This window comes from Fukomys damarensis, unplaced genomic scaffold (genome assembly GCF_012274545.1).
Source record: "Fukomys damarensis isolate Sample0158 unplaced genomic scaffold, DMR_v1.0_HiC HiC_scaffold_14, whole genome shotgun sequence".
Lineage (NCBI taxonomy): Eukaryota > Metazoa > Chordata > Mammalia > Rodentia > Bathyergidae > Fukomys > Fukomys damarensis.
This window is the reverse complement of record NW_022900926.1, coordinates 28866153-28878800: the sequence shown is the minus strand read 5'-3', so window position 1 is coordinate 28878800 and position 12648 is coordinate 28866153. Positions and strand designations below refer to the sequence as shown.

Genomic DNA, 12648 nt, shown 5'->3' with positions numbered 1-12648 from the left:
TTTTCGAAGTGAGTACCAAGAAGAATCATTGACTCAGGCAGACACCTCTGTGACTTCCTGAACTCCATCAAAGAGCAAAGCATTCCTGCATTAGGAACATTTTACATGGTTGTTTTGACAAGGAAATTGTAAACTCCAGGGTCCTGAAAGCCATGTTAGGTTACCATTCTGTTTCTTTGCCACTTTTATTTTGGCCAAAGACAAACTATTGTGGCTATGTCATCATTTTGCTGTAAAACATATGTAACCGTGGTTACCACTTGCAAGTGTGCACTTCAGTGGTAGTTGGTACATTCATGTGGCTTTGTGACCATCTCTTTCTGTCCCTGGTGCTTTTCCATTACTGCAGATGGAAACTCTGGGTCCATTAAACACTAATTCTCCTCCTCTTCTCCCAGTCCCTCAGTTATACTTCCTTCTCATTTGACAATTTTAAGTTCCTCATGTATAAGTGGAACCATATAGTGTTAGTCCTTGTGTTCCTGGCTCATTTCATGTAACAGAATATCATCTAAGGGTTCATCCATGTTGGAGCTGTTGTCAGCGTTCCATTCCTTTTTAAGGCTGGGTAATATCCCTTTGCATTTCTATAGCACAGTTTGTTGACCATTCATCTCTTGATAGATGCTTGGGTTGTTGCCTCCACGTGGGAATTATGGGTGATGCCACAGTGACCATCTGTATTACAAGCACCTGCTTGAACCCCAGGTTTTGTTCTTTGGGGGATACACCTTGAAGTGCAATTGCCAGGTCATAGGTAATTCCATTTTTAACTTTTTGAGGAACACCTCAGCTGTTCTTCCCAGCTCTGCACCCTTTTACCTTTCCCCTTAGCCAGGATCCAGGGCCCCAGTTTCTCCACACCCTCAGCAGTGCTTGTCCTAATCCATCCCTTTCCTGTGTTAACCGCTAGTACTCAGGTACCCTTTCTGAAATGGTCGACCTGATGTATTTTCACGAGCAGTCTAGATTTTCAAATTCTAATTCTTTTCTCATCCTGGTTTTTGTCTTAAATATTAAATAGGAACGGAGGAAATGTAAACAATGACAGTTATTTAAATAAAAGCTAACATGGGACGAGGTGCCAGTGGGTTTAAACTAGCACTAGCAGGAGCCGATCCCTTGGAGTGTAGCCATGTGGCCCCTGCTCTGGGTGGGTGGTGATCACTGTGAAGGGAGGATGGGCGCAGCCTTCCAGCTTAAGAGTGGCCCGGGAACTCAGCCTCGCTTCTCCACTGTCTTCTCCCTTTCCCCTCCTCACTCCCGTGCTCCTCATTGCCTCCTCCCCTCCACACCTCTTCTCCCTTCCCTGGTTCCTAGAGGCCAGCGATGCTCTGGTTTTACTCCCTGGAAACAAATGCTTTGACTAAACTGAAATCCATCAGCATTTTCAGTCTTAATTGCTCTGTTCTATATCTAGGGGGTTATTTACTTTTGCAAATCCAATATCATAGCTAATATCCGTCCATTTTTTAATGCACAGTGGGTCCTACAGTCTCAAATATATGTTTTGGTTGCTTTATCTTAAATTTTTTTTGAAGAGCATATGTTCCTGAAACAGGTATGCAGCAAGACTTTCTAAGGACAGTGTGCCCTGGGGCACTGGCACTGTGGTGCTTGGGGCGAAATCACTTGTAACTTAATGCTATTTGTTTTGTATAGTATTTATGATTGTCATCTCTTCCTCTTGGATTGTTCCCTTTACAAGGATGTAAGAACCTACTTTGTCTTAATTAGTTTTGATTTGAAATTTACTTTGTCTGTAAATAAGATAGCTACCCCTGAAAAACCAAGTAAGCACTCATACAATTGTAGTGGGGGACCTCAATATCCCACTGTCACAACCAGGCAGATCATCTAGACAAAAAAATCAACAATGAAGTACTAGCTTTTGAACAAATGGACTTAATAGACACGTACAGAGTGTTTCACACCACAGAATCAGAATATACATTCTTTTGGCTGCACACTGGTCATTCTCCAAAAAGTGGATCTACTTTGAGGCCATACTCTTAAGTAAAATTAATAGGACACACATGTGTAAATACCAGTTAGTTTCTCTGTATGAAAATCTAAAAGTATAAATCAGGATTAAAATGTATAATTGATATTGTATAATAGGAAGAAAAATTCCAAAGGAGTAGGGGAAGTAGCAAGGGTAGGGGAAAGGTAAAGGAAAAGAAAATACAAGGAAACAAAGTCTTTGTAAATATGTAAGGTGTGGAGTGGGTGAGGAGAGGGCCGGGGAATGAGGGAAAAATAACCAAGGTACATTACATAAAAGTACAAGATCCCAATGATGAATGTAACTGTATGGTATACCTAAAATGTACCAATAAATTTAATGGAAAAAAAAAACTTAATGCTGCTAGGGGAAAATGATTTTCTCTTTGTGATAATCAGTTTAGGATAATGTTCTTAGGAAGGAAATTTCCACAAATTTGCTTTTTAAAAAAAAAATCAGTAGAAGAATTATGTGGAAAGTTAGCTTGTTAAGGCCATTTCAAATCTCATTTTGGGATGGTGCGTACCACAGCTAAGCAAAGTAGTTGTGAGTGAGTTTTGGATCATTATTTAGAAGTTTGAGTGTAAAAGCTGCAGTTCAAGTCACAACTAGGGTGATCTGTGCTTTAATTTCCACTGTTAAAAATGAAGGGAGAAAGCAAATACATAAAATACATTTATTTATAAATACGCACATGTCAAAGAACTCAGAAGGAAAAAAAAAACCTATTGGAAGAGAGTACTGGTTAAAAACCCTTTAACTGAAATGGGATCAGAGGTGTTTCAGATCTCTCTACCTCTCTTTGCTTTGCTCCTTCCATCCCTCCTTCCTCTTGCTTGCCTTCCTTCCTTCCCCTTTTTTTTAACCAACCCCTATCACCCACTGCAGAGTCAATATTGGAAAAAGGAGAGTTAAAAATCTCATATACCCATGGTCCACTCAAAGTCCGCTGGACCCTTCATTTCTTCATTGGTGAACACAGGGTATCAGCCTGTTAGTATCACACCTTTCTCACATGGTAGTCATTCTCTCTCCCTCTCCCTCCCCTCCCTCCTCCTTTCCTGCTTTCCTTCTCTTCCTCCTCTCCCCCTTTCTTTCCCCTCCCTTCCCCTCCTCTCCTCTTTTCTTTCCTCTTCTCCTGTACTAGAGATTGACCCAGTGCCTTCACAAGGAGATTTATCCCCAGCTCTTTTTAATTTTTCAATTCTTAAAAATTAATCTTATTGATACATTTTAGATATATATATAATGATAGCATTCATCATAGGGAGTTTGTACCTGTGCGTGGTGTATCTTGCTTCTTTTTTCTCTCCCTTCAACCCCATTTCCCTCTTTATTTACAAAAGTGTTGCTTCCATTTTTCCTTCTATTCTTTTTTTTTCTTTTCCTTTCCCCCTCCCCCTTCCCTCGTTTCCCTTCCCATTTGAACATTTTGTTCTACTTCACAATGTCTCATGTACATTTTGGTCCTTATTTACCCTCTTGGTTTCTCACACCAGAGAAACCATGTGTTATTTAAACACGTATGTTCAATTTATTTCACTTAAGAGTATAGTTTCAGAGTCCATCCATTTACTTAGACATGTCCCAAGTTTATTCTTTATGGCAGAGTAGTGCTCCACTGTATTAAAAAATTACATCTTCTTTATCCATTCATTGGTTGATGGGCATTTGGGCTATTTCCAAATTTAGCTATTACAAACTGCTGCCATAAGCATGGGCATGCATATATCACTGTGGTATAATTCTTTAATTCTTTTAATTCTTTTGGGAAGATGCCAAGAAGGGGAATACTTGGGTCAGATGGAACCTCTAGTTTTAGTTTTTTTGAGGAATCACCACACTGATTTCCACAGTGGTTGCCCCAGTCTGCTCTCCCACCAAGAGTGAAGAAGAGTTCCTTTTCCTCACAGCCTCGCCAGCATTTTTTATTGATGTCTTGTTATTTGTTATTGATTTTTTGATAATAACCATTCTTTCTGTAGTGAGATGGAATGTTAGTGTTGTTTTAATTTGCATCTCTGAATGACCAGTGTGTTAGGCAAAAGAGATGAAAAACCAGGACCAGACCAGGACTGCAACAAGCCTTTATTATGGGGAGGATATGCTGGGCTGGGCTGTCTCCTAACAAAGGAAAAAACAGCATGGTGGAACAGGGAGCTTTTTTTATAGGAGCAGGGTGGGGTTAACCTGAGCAGTGGTGGAGTTGAGTGAGGTAGCATTAAGAGATTGGAGGAAGGGGAAAAAATGAGAATCAAGACCTATTATGTAAAGGTACAGGATCCCAATGATGAATGTAACTGTATTGTATACCTAGATTGTACCAATAAACTGAATAAAAAGAAAAAAAAAAGAGAGAGAGATTGGAGGAGCCTGTGACATCAGTAGGAGAGGCTTGTGACCTCACTCTTTTGGCTGGAAAAGAAGCATGATGGTAGGAAGAAGGCTGTCCCTTGGTAGGAGAAGCTATATTTAACATGGAGGCGGCTATTCCATGTGGCAGCCATTTTAAGGAGCAGAGCATTATGGGAAGGAAGCTACTGTTTTATGTGGCAGCCACCTTGAAGCAAGGGAAATCTAACACAGGGATGTTGAACATTTTTCATATATTTATTTGCCATTTCTACTTTGAGAAGTGTGTATTCATTTCAGATGCCCATTTTTAGATGGGGTCCTTACATTTGGGGGGTCAGAGGTCTTATTTTTCTGAGTTCTTTATATATTACAGATATTAGTCCTTTGAAGAACAGCTGGAAAAATGTTTTTCCCATTCTATGGATTGTCTCTTCACTCTACTGGTGGTTTCTTTTGCTGTGCAAAACTTTTTAATAAGATGTTTCTTTCAGATTTCAAATTTTGGACTATTGCATGAGATATCTTGGGGATGTGACCCAAGTGGAAATGAAATTCATTTATGTTTCATACACATTTTATACACATCACATGAAAGTACTTTTATATAGGGTTTTAGTGCACGGACTTCTGTTTTGACTCTGAACCCTCACACAAGGTCAGGTATGGAATTTCATGTTGGGCATTGGATTGGCTGCTCAACCTGTGTGAGCAGGCAAAGCAGTTCCTCTCAAATTTCCCTGAGGTCCTCTTCACTTTTTTCCAGAAAGGAAGAGATCTGTAATAATGGACTTCAGTACATTTAAGAAAAATTAAGGAAATGCGTGACTCACAGTTTATTTGATTCTTAGGTGAAAACAGACTTCATTGATCATCCAAAGTAATAATTGTGATGGGTGTAAGTTCAAAGGAAGAGAAAGTTTCAAATTTAAGGTTGAAAAATGTTTTGTTTAATATTTTTAACCTCTTAGAAGCATCAGCTTATACCCACTAGTAGTAGTCCCCTTGTTTTTCCAGTGTAGTGGCGCATGCTCAGTGTGGGCTGGAAGAGGACCCTCCAAGGGTCCTCTGTGTTCTGTCCTCTACAAGGAGCTTTTGACTCTGAGGAAGTAGCCTCTGCTTCCTGGGTCTTCTCAGGGGTCATTAGCTTCTTTTCAAATTAGACTTGGGTTGAACCTGGTTTGAATCGGGGCCACTGGGGATATTTTACTAACAAGTATTCTACAGTTGAGAAGAAGGAATAATTTCCATAGAAAATCACACCAAGCCTGGCTTGATGAAGCACAGCTGTAACCAGGGCTTTTGACAGCCCCACAATTTCTGCAAATGGTTCATAATTGATTGCCTTCTCTCTCTTTAAGGGTGCCTATTACTGTCACAGCTCTTTGTGTGACCCTGTCAGCCTTTCCTGTGTGGGGGATTTTTTTCCCCCAGCATTGCTGACAATTAGCATGTGCTATTGTAATAGATGGGAGTTAGAAAGGAATAAACAATTTCTCTTTGGATGAAAGGGTTGAAAGAGTTTCTGGTTTGTTTTGGAAACTTAAGGTGTGCTAAGTGGTCCCTGTCAGCAGTGTTCTGTGTTCTGCTCTTGGAGCCGGCTATGAGGAAGGACACTGAGTAGCCCTGTGGTCCCCACCTCTGCCATGACCTGGTGCCTCTCCAGAGCTGGCAGACTCCACGCAAGTGGGCATCCCAAGGAAGGGGTGAGCCTTCCCCAGCCACTGTGCTGCTTTGGAGGAAGAGCGTGGTGGCGCTCGGAGTCTTTGTGGTTGTGACTGGCAAGAGCAGTTTAGGATTTTTTTTTTTTTTTTTCATTTCACTGCCTGGGGATGAGAAAGAGAAAGAGAGAGGGAGAACGTGAGCCTTACACACTTCTCTGCAGTCGGCTGTGGATGTGATCCTTTCTTCGAGAGGGAGCAGGTCCCTTTGAACTACTCCCTTTTATGAACATCATGTAAGTAAGTGAAGGCGTGGATTTTCATGGATGTAGATTCTGCTCTAAATGTTGGCATGCTTTTCTTTACTGTATTGAATATTGATTTTACTCTAAAAATATCTTAAGACTGTTAATGCAGATGAGATGTGTCTCTCTCTCCAGAGGAATTCTGATGATCATCTTTAAGCATTCGTGATAGCTTAGGCTTAGAGAACTTTTTTTTTATACTAGTTTTTCTGTGGCATTGTCAACTTTTCCATTGTTATTCTGATGTCTTTAAGTTAATCTCTGAAATAATTTTGTCTGTTTCAACTGCAAAGATATCAGAGAAGCCTACAAAAATATGTACTCTTTAAAATATGCTTGAAAAGAGAGAAAGAAAGAATTTGAATATAGCAGATAATTCTATGCTTGTAATATTTCCTTGGAGCATAGCATATATGGGGCTTAATGCCGTATAAGAAAATCCGCAAAAATGAAACTCGATTTCTACGAGGTAAGCAGAGTTTTTAATTTAGTTATTTCTGATTAAGTAATTTTAAAGCTTTTGAGGAGAATTTTATGTAATCACCTAGTGTAGCTTTGGCAGTGATTATTTTTGCAGTTTGTAGGCGGTGTGTTGCTAGAACAGAGAGCATCGGGAATCTGGAGACATACAGCATGACAGCCGTGTGTTGTGCTCTTTGCAATTTAAGCACGTTTAAGATGTATTTTGTCCTGTTTACTTTTTCATAACAGAAGAAAAGAATGTGCATTAATGGTTAGGTTTTTAGTACATGGTGTGAACATAACTTGAATTTAATATTTAACTCCTACCCACCCACTTAGCTCAATCTTTTGTGGCTTTCACATGCATTGCTTTTGAGAGTTTGCCTATCTAAGAAGCTAGGGAGAAGGTTATTAGACTCCGTGGTTAGTTTTCCAGCACTTTTAAGTATACACTTTTCTTTTGCGTTTCCCACATTCTCTCTAGGTCTTTTGCATTATTTGAAGTTTTTATTGGTTAAATTAAAATATAATTTATTTATAAACAGCCTTTCTGCGTGGTGCAAATCAATAGGTTAATATAATCGCAATCCTTTTCTTAAAACTAAACATAGCTATTTCTAAATGCAAGCTGTCCGACTTATTTCTGTTTGACTGAACAGAGACATTGCATTCTTGAAGCACATGCTTGGTTCCTGAAAAGTGGTTTAGGGTGTGATGTTCTCCAGTAGTAAGACGGTCTTTCACAGTGATTTCATTCCAGGTAGCCTTTCTTGCAGGCAGAGAGTGGTATATTAGGAAGAAATCTTGACCTGATATTGTCAGTCAGAATTTGTATGCTGGTTCACTAGGATTCATTACTATGTGACCTGGGACAAGTTATCCAAAATTTTATAGATTATTAAGCTATAAGTTACCCTTTCCTGATGTGTCTCCATGATACATGTCTTTGAGTGGTTTCCTCTTCAACTCATTCACTGCCTCTTCATCTGGAAGGTTCATCGTTAGATAAAGAAACATGTACAAAGACACAAGTGCTCTAATAAAATGTTAGTGAAGTTAACACATATGCATAACAAACATCTGACTACCTACCCAGTCTTCTGGGAGTTGTCAGTGTTCAAATCTTTCTGAACTGTTCCATGAGATGAAAAAGAATTAGAAGCCAAGAACACTAAGAATTACATCCTCTGGGCTCTTTGTGTTCTGCATGAAGACAAAGCCAGCCCACCTTTTAGCGAATTTTTAAAATTCAAATGTTTTGAATTGATGGGCTTTTCCGAGGATTACTGATACAACTAAATGGAGACATTGTGTTTTGCCTCCATCCTTAGCTAAGTGCAGAGACTCTTAGCAAGGCCTGGGAGGCACTGTGGTGGAGGGGGCCTTGCAGCTCTGCCCCTTTGGAAGAGGAAGGAAGACGTAGCCTTGAGAAGGGGAAGCATCAGGCTGAGTTTGTATCTCTTGTTCTTAAATATGTCATCCTGCCATTCTAACGTAATGACTGGCTACCTAACATACAACGGGGTAGTAACTTGTGGAGCTTGTGTGAAAAGACTACCATTTTCATTGGAGCAGAAAGGGCATTTGGTCTTTTTATAATTTAAACAATCTATCAACCAGTCATCCGTCTATCTGCAGTACTAAGGGTTAAACCCAGAGCCTTCACACTGCTATACCACCACTCATATTGATGCTTTAGCCTAATATGAGCTATTTTGTTAAATTTTAAGACAGTCTTGTTAATGTCTATTTTTTATATTGAGACAGTCACATTAATTCACCAGGTGGCTTAGGCTGGGCTCAAACTTTAGACCCTCCTGCCTCAGCCTCCCAGAGTGCTGGGATTACAGGTATGCACCACCTGACTAAAATACATTTGATATCTTTGTAGTTAGTTGAAATTTTCATTTCTGTCTCATTCTACTAGCTCTAAGATACTAGCTTGGTGTTCCTTTGAGTTTGATCTTGATTGTTATATGGCGGAACAAGAGTGACACACAGTGACACATAGAGGAAACCACAAGATACCCATCCTCTTGTTGCTAAGGGTCACTTACTCTATAGAGATATCCATGTACCAAAAGTTCAAAAAAATTAAAATGCTTAAATCTTCATGTTGGTATCAGGAAGTGTCCGAGAGTAAGCTAAGGGGGTGCCAGAAAAATGGAGACCCTGGAAGTGCATGCTTTGCACAGGCAGCAACTCAGAAATTAGTTGAGGGTTAGAGGGTTTGTCCTGTGGGAGAGCAAACAGTCTGACAGGAAAGGCAGCATGAGGACGTCTTGCTGGTGGTGAGCGTGCTGTGCTTCTTGCTGCCAACCACAGCTCCGTCACCATGGCTGATTCCCTCTGGTCAAGTGTGTGCTTGGACAGAAACAAGGCAAAATGGGGTTGGGGGAGGTGGCAGCTGTCACCAGGCAGAGCTGGAAAGTGCCATCACTAGGATATTGCCCAGTGCACACTCACCTGTCCAGATTCAGACACTGTGGTTGCTTGCTGAGTGAGACGTGGGCTTGGATGGGGCCACCACAGGGGTGGTTAGTTTGCATGGAAATATGGCTCAGGGATCTTGTTTTCTACACTAAGGATGGGCTGTACTGATGTTTAGGAGCAGAGTAATGAGAAAGGCAGAGGCTGTGGAGCCTGAGGAGTTAGTCTGGGGGCCCAGAGCATTAACTCCTCCAGCCCTGGGGCCCCCACATGCCTCTCAGGCTCTCAGCCAGGAGATGGGGTGGTGGCACCTGACTCTCAGTGAGGTCGGAGGATTCAGGGTGCTCACTTGCCTTTCCCTCGTCATTTGCTTACAACCATGGTTCTTTTGTGCACAAGGCTGTGTTCTTAGCCACCTGGCGTTCCTCTTTTGATTACCCCAGCACCATTCTGCCTGCTCTCCTCTAGCCCCTGCTTTCTTCTTTTCCATTTTCCCTTTTCATCCCGTTTTTCCAGAAATGTGTTGTTCCTGAGAGTCATCTTCAGAATCCCCAAAAGACGAAGAAAACAAGAGGAAGTCACAAAGAGGCAGCAGCGCAGCGTGAATCAGCGTGGGGTGGGCTGGGGATCAGACCCTGTCAGGTGGAAGCCTGACTATGAAATTAACTCACTGTCAAGCCAGCCCAGTGCCGAAGGGATAATTACACTCCCTCTGCTCACTGCTGGATCGATGACTAAGAACAAGAGGGTGACTTGGAGTCTCCCCAGAGCCAAGGCCACATGGATTTGAGCAGCCTTCTACACGGGGCAGCCTTTACCTAATGATTTATGCGCCACACTTGTTTCTGGTGTAGACTTCTCTTTACTCTTTCTTTCCTTTGAAATAGCAGGGATCGTGATTTTTGCTCCTGTCCTGAGATGAGAGTTTAAAACGGATGCATTTGTCCTTTCGAAGGCAGATAAAGGGTTAAGATCAAAGAGGAGCCAGCCAGCCACCTGCAGCCGAGGTGCCAGGTCCATCTTGCCCGCCTGTACCTCTCAGTCGGGGTGGAGGTGGACGTCAAGTTGTCTGTCATTCCTTTCTCTCCTGTCCTCCATCCTCTGTGCCTTTCAGCCTGTTCCTCTGCATCTTTATTTCCCTTCTGACTTCCTGAATTGGAGATAGTTGTGGAGCCTCCATGTAATTTTGGTTTTAGGGGAAGAAGAAAGCAGGGAGTTTGAATTTCTCCGGACAAACCCCAACCTCAGTGTAAATCCCATTTGCAGGCACTTGCACATTCTTAGGAAAGCCCTCTGGACACAGGGTAACAACACAGTTAGGATATATGGGCTTTTGCCCTAAGTAGTATGCAGAGAATTGCTTTCTTTGTCCTAGAATAAATCATCAAGCTTTTGCGTTAGTTGGACTATCTGCTCTGCTCTGACTCTCCCTGTCTTGCCCAAACACCCGATCTAAAGCAATCTTTTGCTTGACGTCACTTTTTGTCCTAATAAGTAGGGAGAACTCTTTAAAAGAAATATAAATCTTAGAATCACCCTACTAGAACCCGTACTCCTCATCTCCTCGGGCTCCACACAGTTCCTGGAGGTTAAAACCTCTAAGATTGGTGGAGGTTTTTAAGGTAATGGAAGGTGAAGATCAGGGTAAGCAGCTATTTATATCCCATATCCTCTCAGATTTGCATGCTTTTAAAACTTGTCTTAGAAATTATTTAGAATGGATCATGTGAGAACTTGAAACTATGAACCTCCATAAAACTGTATCATCTAGATACATTTAAAAAGTTACAATTCCATGGACGGTGCCAATCTGACAGAATTTTCTATGGGTTGCCCCTTCCTGAATATGAACTCTGGTTTGCAATTCTGACTTAAAATAATTTGAATCATTTTGTCTGGGTCGTGACTTAATATTATTGCCATTATGAAATCTGTTATCGAGTATCTACACTATGAAAAGCTCCGTCTTTGTCTAGTCAAGTGGCATTTTGAACTTGGTTTTTTTATCTTCAAGTCCATTTCCTTGGGTGGGATTCATTATTAATCCTTTAATTTTTTTCCATTGTGCTAAGAGACATTAATAACAATTCCTACATGGCAAATAAATTGTTAGGTTGATACCAGAACAGATTACATTGATGCTAGTGGTTAGATATATCCAGGTTGTTGAATACCAGTTGCAACATTATAAGCTGGTGTTTTAGCATTTTGAAAAGTTTTTATTTTCTGCTATTAGTGGGAAAAATGATTTTTTAGGAACAACTTTAAATGCCATCCCAAGTCAAAGTTTATATGTCTGGATAGTCCAGTGTGCTTAGAGATTGTACTCAAATGGGAGCTTCGATTGTATAGACTAAATGACGTCTTGAGTCTAATTATGTCTCTTATGCTTTTCATCACTTTGCTGATTCTCACCTTTTAATAATGCTCGAGCTCCATAATATAGCTGCTTTCACTTTTTAAAAAATATGTATGTGTATATATATATATAAGTTCTGCGCAATTGCTGAGTCATTTTTGCAATTTCCTCTCGAGTCTCAGCTGTGAGTGGCTGGATGTGTCACTGTGTGGAGATGAGGTTGGGAGAGGAGAGCTCAAGAGAAATCCCACTTGGGCTCTGAGCACTGACCACTGGTGAGAGTGTGGTCTTTTCTTCACCTCTGGAGCTTAGATAAAGATTGGATTTTTCACTGAAGTTAGAAAATAGCTATCAGATGAGGACTCTCTGAGCTCTTCAGTTGCCTTGAAAATTGTGGCCTGGCATTCACCTGGGATGGGGTAGCATGGTTGGCTGCTTGAGGAGGCCTGTGCCTTCCTAACCCCTACACTGCTTTCTGCTAGCTTTGGGATATTATAGAGTCCATTGGTTTCATGGATCATTCAGTCACAAGGTAAGAGGAGGTCAGAGAAGAGCCTTGCTGGCCACACTGGCTTGGGGCTTCTAAGCATCAGGAAGGAGTGGGGTATCTCTGCTTTTATAGAAGTTACTAAGATGGAAAGACTGATTATCAAACTGGTAATCCAAGGTGAGGTTTAAAGATCATTTTCTATCAGTGGATTTAACAAGAGTTTAATTTGCATTCTGTCCTGGTCACTTTTTCCCTGGTTTTGTTTAGCTGGACAGTCTGCTGATACATGTGTTTCCTAGGTCCTCAGCTGTTCTTACCATGGGAGATATAGGTCTTTAGTTTGTATTTTCTTTTGGTATCAGGATCAAACTCCTGAACTTGTGAGGCAGGCAACTGCACCACTATGCTACATCCCTGGCCCCAGTTACATTGTATTTTCTACACATTTTATTGAAGTTGCAAGGCTACTTACTAAAAATAATGGCAGTCTTAGTTTAAGTTTTATTATGTTTTTTCTGTTATGTAGTCAGTGTTAGATTTTAGAGATTAGATGGTGGTAAAGTTTCAGGTATATATATATATAT

The 12648-nt window shown here is 41.0% G+C and overlaps 1 protein-coding gene across 1 annotated transcript in view; it reads left to right on the top strand.

Moving 5' to 3' along the window:
* Positions 1-12648, top strand: part of Tiam2 (TIAM Rac1 associated GEF 2) — a 129537-nt gene that overhangs the window by 89411 nt on the left and 27478 nt on the right. The gene's annotated exons all lie outside the window — the stretch shown is intronic.